Source organism: Neophocaena asiaeorientalis, unplaced genomic scaffold (assembly GCF_003031525.2).
Source record: "Neophocaena asiaeorientalis asiaeorientalis breed wild unplaced genomic scaffold, Neophocaena_asiaeorientalis_V1.1 scaffold58, whole genome shotgun sequence".
NCBI lineage: Eukaryota > Metazoa > Chordata > Mammalia > Artiodactyla > Phocoenidae > Neophocaena > Neophocaena asiaeorientalis.
This window is the reverse complement of record NW_020172644.1, coordinates 681,783-688,958: the sequence shown is the minus strand read 5'-3', so window position 1 is coordinate 688,958 and position 7,176 is coordinate 681,783. Positions and strand designations below refer to the sequence as shown.

At 41.2% G+C, this 7,176-nt stretch overlaps 1 pseudogene; it reads right to left on the bottom strand.

The window, feature by feature from the left end:
• Nucleotides 1–756: 756 nt before the first annotated feature.
• On the bottom strand, nucleotides 757–1,070 carry LOC112396004 (small integral membrane protein 7 pseudogene; annotated as a pseudogene).
• Between the last annotated feature and the right edge of the window lie 6,106 nt (nucleotides 1,071–7,176).

Below are 7,176 nucleotides of genomic sequence, written 5' to 3'. Positions count from 1 at the left end.
ATGAGGCTTGTTTTTCAAACTTGAAATCATCCACTTGAAAAGCAGTCCCCAAAACCCAAGCTTTCAGAACTGGGTCCCAATATCACCACATAAATCACTCTCATTCTAAAAACTATACAATTAATGGGCCCAAAAGTTACTTTAATAGAGGGCTTCAAGGCAAGCCAAAGTTTCTCATAAAACCCCCATCTACCCTGCCAACTGCTCTGCACCTCTGTTCCACAGGAACCCATAACACTTCACCCTTCAAGTCCTGGGGACAACCTCAGCAGCATGGAGTGGCCAAGCAGAGCCCATTGGGATAGGGAAGGAATTTGGACACAGACGCAACAACAATGAACTTGTTCATTCCTCACAAATGCAGTCCAATGAGAGGCTGCATCAAACTTAAAAGCCAACCTTTCTGCTTCAGATTCCTGGATACAAAAGATTTTTTAAAATCTGTATAATTTGAACCAAAAAAAGGATGGTTATTAAAAATAAACCAAGAAATACCCAGAAATGGGTTTCCTGTGAAAGTTTGGTAGAAGAGGGATTCTGATCTGATTAAACAATCTAGACACCACAGCCCCTCACATAAACACTCTTCAAACTCTTTTAAGTAGACAGCATTTCAAGGCAGAGGTCAAAATGAAAATATCTTTGAAAAGAAAACAGTGACGTGGCTGGGAAACTGTGTTCATCTTGGCGAACATTTTTTCCACCCACCACAAGCTTGGACTTTCTGGGAAGGTCACTGCTTTTCTGGTAAGAAACATTCTTGAAGTCGTCAGGATGGAGGAAGAGACACTCTGTGAAGGTGTGTTTCCGGTTCTGTACCTGGAGCTCAGGAGCCAAAGAGCACGATCATGCAGAACATCATGAAGACATTCCATAGGGTGATGAAGATTCGAAAATATCTGAGGCTCAGCAAGAACTCCTGGATGTTGTCACCTGTGCTGGGCTCCCTCGACTGCTCCTCAAAGCCTTGCGTGTCCTTCTTTTTCAGCTTAAAGTTGAGCATCGCCCCGGCATTCATCAACAGCGTCCCAAACAGCAGGATGTCCCCAATCATTGTTACTGCCAGAGCGTCCATCAGAACAGGAAGCCCTCTGTATGTTATTTGTCATTTTTCCCTTGCTGCTTTCAAGAATTTTTCTTTGTCTTTAATTTTTGGCAGTTTGATTTCTATGTGTCTCGGCGTGTTTCTCCTTGGGTTTATCCTGTATGGGACTCTCTGTGCTTCCTGGACTTGGGTGGCTATTTCCTTTCCCATGTTAGGGAAGTTTTCAACTATAATCTCTTCAAATATTTTCTCGGGTCCTTTCTCTCTTCTCCTTCTGCGACCCCTATAATGCGAATGTTGTTGCGTTTAATGTTGTCCTAGATGTCTCTCAGGCTGTCTTCATTTCTTTTCATTCTTTTTTCTTTATTCTGTTCCACAGCAGTGAATTCCACCATTCTGCCTTCCAGGTCACTTATCCATTCTTCTGCCTCAGTTATTCTGCTATTGATTCCTTCTAGTGTAGTTTTAATTTCAGTTATTGTAGTGTTCATCTCTGTTTGTTTGTTCTTTAATTCTTCTAGGTCTTTGTTAAACATTTCTTGCATCTTCTCGATCTTTGCCTCCATTCTTTGTCCAGGGTCTTGGATCATCTTCACTATCATTATTCTGAATTCCTTTTCTGGAAGGTTGCCTATCTCCATTTCATTTAGTTGTTTTTCTGGGGTTTTATCTTGTTCATTCATCTGGTACATAGACCTCTGCTTTTTCATCTTGTCTATCTTCCTGTGTAAATGTGGTTTTTGTTCCACAGGCTGCAGGACTGTAGTTCTTCTTGCTTCTGCTGTCTGCCCTCTGGTGGATGAGGCTATCTAAGAGGATTGAGCACGTTTCCTGATGGGAGGGACTGGTGGTGGGTGTTACTCTGGTGGGCAGAGCTCAGTAAAGCTTTAATCTGCTTGTCTGCTGATGGGTGGGGCTGGATTCCCTCCCTGTTGGTTGTTTGGCCTGAGGCAACCCCACACTGGAGCCTAGCTGGGCTCTTTGGTTGGGCTAATGGTAGACACTGGGAGGGCTCATGCCAAGGAGTACTTCCCAGAACTTCTGCTGCCAGTGTCCTTGTCCTCACAGTGAGCCACAGTCACCCTCCACCTCTGCAGGAGACCCTCCAACACTAGCAGGTAGGTCTGGTTCAGTCTCCCCTGGGGTCACTGCTCCTTCCCCTGGGTCCCGATGCACACATTACTTTGTGTGTGCCCTCCAAGAGTGGAGTCTCTGTTTCCCCCAGTCCTGTCAGAGTCCTGCAATCAATTCCCACTAGGCTTCAAAGTCTGATTCTTTAGGAATTCCTCCTCCCATTGCCGGACCCCCAGGTTAGAAATCCTGGCATGGGGCTCAGAACCTTCACTCCAGTGGGTGGACTTCTGTGGTATAATTGTTCTTCAGTCTGTGAGTCACCCACCCACCAGTTATGGGATTTGATTTTACTGTGATTGCGTCCCTCCTACCATCTCATTGTGGCTTCTCCTTTGTCTTTGGATGTGGGGTAACTTTTTTGGTGAGTTCCAGTGTCTTCCTGTGGATGATTGTTCAACAGTTAGTTGTGATTCTGGTATTCTCGCAAGAGGGACTGAGAGCACGTCCTTCTACTCCGCCACCTTGGTTCTCTTCCAGGCTCAGGGTCTTCTAATGTGGGCCCCCAATTACTCAAGTCCTTACTCTGGGTTGACCTCCATCCCTGACAGAACAGACTGCCTTTGGAGACACAGCGCGGGTCCTTGCTTGGTGTCCAAACACTGATACTGCCCCCACACCCACAGGGAGGACAGGGTGGGAGGGCAGATGCTGCTTCTTGGAACGGGTTTCGTCCTAATAATTGGGGACTGTGGCACCAAGGTGGCACTGCACCAGCAAAGTCAAGGATGCAGTAGGATGTAATCTCTGCAGACACCCCGCGAGCTCTGGTTAAGAGTGCAAACACTCCTCTGGGTGCAAGAGGAAAAGGGACAGGCTCTGGCTGCCAGCAGCCTGGCTGGAGGGAAGCTTCCAGCTCACACGAACGGGCAGAAAATCTCCTCAGTCTTAAATGTATTTACTAGCCAGTTGTCAAGTTCACTTCGCATCCCTGAAACTTGCCTCCTTTGTCTTTCAGACCTAGATCGGAGGGGCAAATACATGGCACTTGTGCCAGTGCTCATATCTCCCGTGCCATGGCAGTTATTCTTTCCCCAAAAGTTCTCACAAGCTATCTTATACAGTGTACCAGGCAGCCATGAAGAGTAATTGGCACATAAGATAAAACCCATCTGCTACCCTTATCTAGTTTTACTTCCACTAGTACCTTGCTGGCAGGTGCTATTTGAAATTTTCAGCATGGGGTCTAATTTCTTGCCCAGCCAAAAACACATATTCTTTCATTTCTGTTTCAGCTCTTTGCATTCCCTTTTGAACCAACCACAAATTTATTTCCTATGTGAGGAAACTCAAGGTCCAACGTCATTAGCAGAGCACAGATAACTATGGTTTCCCACAAGCAATGAAAAATCACAAACATCTCATGTGAGTGCTACTCACGTAATAATACTAATCAATGTATTTAATATTAATACTAAATAATTAATACTAATTAATAGGTGCCAATAATACCCATATTTCACAAATATGAGAACTGAAGATTAGAGAGAGCCAGGATTGAAATTCAGGAAAAGTCAAGACTCTGAATTGTTAGTCCCTACCCTGTACCAACTCTACTTTTCCAGATCCTTCTAAATGGTTCCAGGAATCCTCTTAGAAGTCCTTACTTTTCTTAATACATACTGTTTTAAAGACACATTAAGAATAATAGATTTATTTAGGAAAACACACACAGGAAAGCAAATACAGAAAAATATCAACAACAGGCCAATCTAGGTAAAAGCTCTGCTGGTGTTCATTGTACTATTCTTGCAATTTTTCTGAAGGTTTGAAATTTTTCAAAATGAAAAGTTAGAGACAAGAGAGTAATAGACCTAATTTTCACTGAGTAAAGGGAGTTATTTCATGACAAAGTCTTAAAATTATAGATGTCTTAGAATCATATTAGGACAATTTATATGTTCATTAAAACATTTTAAAAGATTGAGGGGTAGGGAATAGGGAAAATAATTTAAATATGAGTGATTAAAAAAAGATGCAGCATAGGAAAATTCCTTCTATCCTTTTGCTTTTGAGAGTTAACCCCTCTGAGAAGAACAACTTGACCAATTGGAATAAAAGCAAATGACAGCAGCCAAGACACTCAGGTTAGATCCAAAGTCATACAGAAATCATAGAAGTTTAAAGGAGGAGGAGGTTTTTCAAATTGTCCAGTTAAACTTGTTCATTTTACTGATGATGCAATTCAGTACCAGAGACTTTAAATGAACTGCCCTCATTTCTGCAGTCTGATAGTAGCAGAACTACTTCATTTCCTCTGTACCCTAGTTTAGAGCTTGTATCATTCTAACTTCTTTAGTAAGTGATAAAAAGCCAACCCAAGGGCTTCCCTGGTGGCACAGTGGTTGAGAGTCCGCCTGCCGATGCAGGGGACACGGGTTCGTGCCCTGGTCCGGGAAGATCCCACATGCCGCGGAGCGGCTGGGCCCATGAGCCGTGGCCGCTGAGCCTGTGCGTCCGGAGCCTGTGCTCCACAACGGGAGAGGCCACAACAGTGAGAGGCCTGCGTACCACAAAGAGCTCATCTCTCAGTCATGCATTCTGCTGGACAGACTTCATTCTCAGGCCCTTATAAGATGGTTCTCCTGTAGTTCCAAGCTCATATCACCACACATCAATCCTGTAGACAAGACTTTGCTTTTTCTACAGTACAAACAAAAATCCCAGAATTGAGTTTCACTGGCCCTGACGGTCCTGATTTGGGCCATGTGCACATCCTCAAATCAGTCACTATAGCTGTGGGAGGTAGGAAGGGTGAAATGCATTTGACTTACTTAGTAAAGGTCTTATTCTCCCCTCCTGGATCCAGGAATAGAGTCATCTTCACTGAAATCACAGACAGAGTGGGAGAGAGTTGAATCAATAAAAAAGCTGGGGTACTGTTAACATAAGAAGTAGGTACAGATAATAAATGGCAAAATCTACAAATTCTACATCTATCCATAAATAACAGCTGAAAGAATAAAGGCTAAGAGAAGACAAAAACTGCCTTTTAAAAAACATTCAAAAGACTGTCTTGAGGGGAAAAAAAAAAAAAAAGATTTATCAGTTCTCTTGTACTTCAGGAAAGAATTAGGACCAGTAGGCAGAGGAGACAAGGATACAGATTCAACTCAGTAGCTGTAAAGAACTTTCTAACAACTAGAGATATCCAGTAATTGAACAGGTGGCATCATGAAGTAATGAGTTTCCCATAGTTGGAAGCCTTCAAACAGAAGGAGGGTGACCGTCTGTCAGGAATGTTATAGAAGGGATCCCTATACTGGTGGGAGGTTGTTCTAAAATGCTTCTTAGATTCCTTCCAACTTAAGATTCTAAATTATTGAGAACAGCATGAATAAAAGATCCAAACCCATTCAACAACTAAATTATTCAACAAAAGGTAACAACTTTCAGCTATGAAGTTGAGGCAACCAGGCTTTGCGTGCCAGCCATCCAATTTTACAAAGAAAACAGAAACAGATCCTTAAAAATGATTATTTTTAAATTACAACGTTAAAATTAATTTTACTAGGAAACACACAACCCAGAAAACATTTTAAAAATTTCTCTTCCAAATTTGATCTATATGTTTACATAATTTCACTTCTGTCAGACTTATTCCCTAAATTGAACAGAATTAAGTTCCGTATTACACTTTTTATCTTCCCAGCTCCTGAGATACAGGCTAAGTGGCTCTGCTACTGTCAGGCTGCATTTTTCTACTTAACATCATATTAAATGTGTTTATCACATTGATATAAAATCTTTATCATTACTATTTTAAGGCCTTATACATTTAATTGTGTTGGAATTCCATAGTTTACTCAGACATGTCCCTACTGGAGAGGATTTAGGCTTCTTTCAACTTTTCACTATAGTTTTGCCTTGAACACCAAAGAGTTTTGTTTTTTTTTTAACCTCTTTTGAATTTTTTTCTAGGTCTGCAGTTAGTGGCCAAAGAGTATGAATATTTTTATGGTTCTGAATATGTACCACCAAAAGAATGCCATCAGTTTGCAGTGCTACTAGCAGTAATTGAGTTTAACCATTTCTCTAAGGCTTGTCCACATTAGGTTTTATTCAACACTTTAAAAATTGCTAACATATATTAAGTAGCACTTTATAATTGTTTACTTTTCCATTTTTTTCTCTACTAGTGAGTTTGAATAGGCTTCTCAACTCTTTATTTTTTATTTTATTTTTTTCAGTGAAAACACAACTCTTAATCTACATTCCTACTGTAAGGAGAGAACTCAGTAGTACATGTGGATGCAAAGAAGTCACACCAGAAAAAGAGAATAAAACAGTTAAGGTAAACAAATTAGGCCCAAGACGAAGTCACTCATGCTAAACATCACATCGACAAACCAAAACTTAACTAAATTTCGAGCCTCAGAGAAGGAAGGCCTAGGTCAACTGATCAGCCCTTGCCTGCCCAGCACAAGTTACCTCACCAGGCCCCAAGACTTCCTTTGCTCCATATAAGGGGATAACCCAGCATTAACCAATCAGCAAATGCCCAGTATAATTTTCCTGTTCCTGCTCACTTTGGTCTATAAAACCCTGTTAAGTTGTACACTTCTTTGGAGTTCCTTTCTATCTGCTAGATTGGATGCTGCCTGATTCATGAATGGCTGAATAAAACCAATAAGATCTTTAAAATTTATTCAGTTGAATTTTGTTCTTTAACAAAAGAGAGAATAGAAATTAATTCCAAGAAGAAAGGTAAATGTTTCCTTCTCCCAATCAGAATGGACTCTCTGGGATGGCTAGAGAACATTGAGAAAGCATTGGTTCACCATGCTTCTGATATAACTTCCTTAAAATAAAGGAACGATAAAGGAAGTGAGTGTTCTCTAGTAAGTTCCTTTTCCTTTAAATTCACATGTTGTCCAGAAATCATAGTTTTTCCTGGGATTTTAGTTAAGATTTCAAACATCTCAAAAATTATTCCCCATACCAAAGGCTCTGCTAAACGGGAAAGAAACAGATTTTTTTTAAAAATGAGAGGCAAAAAT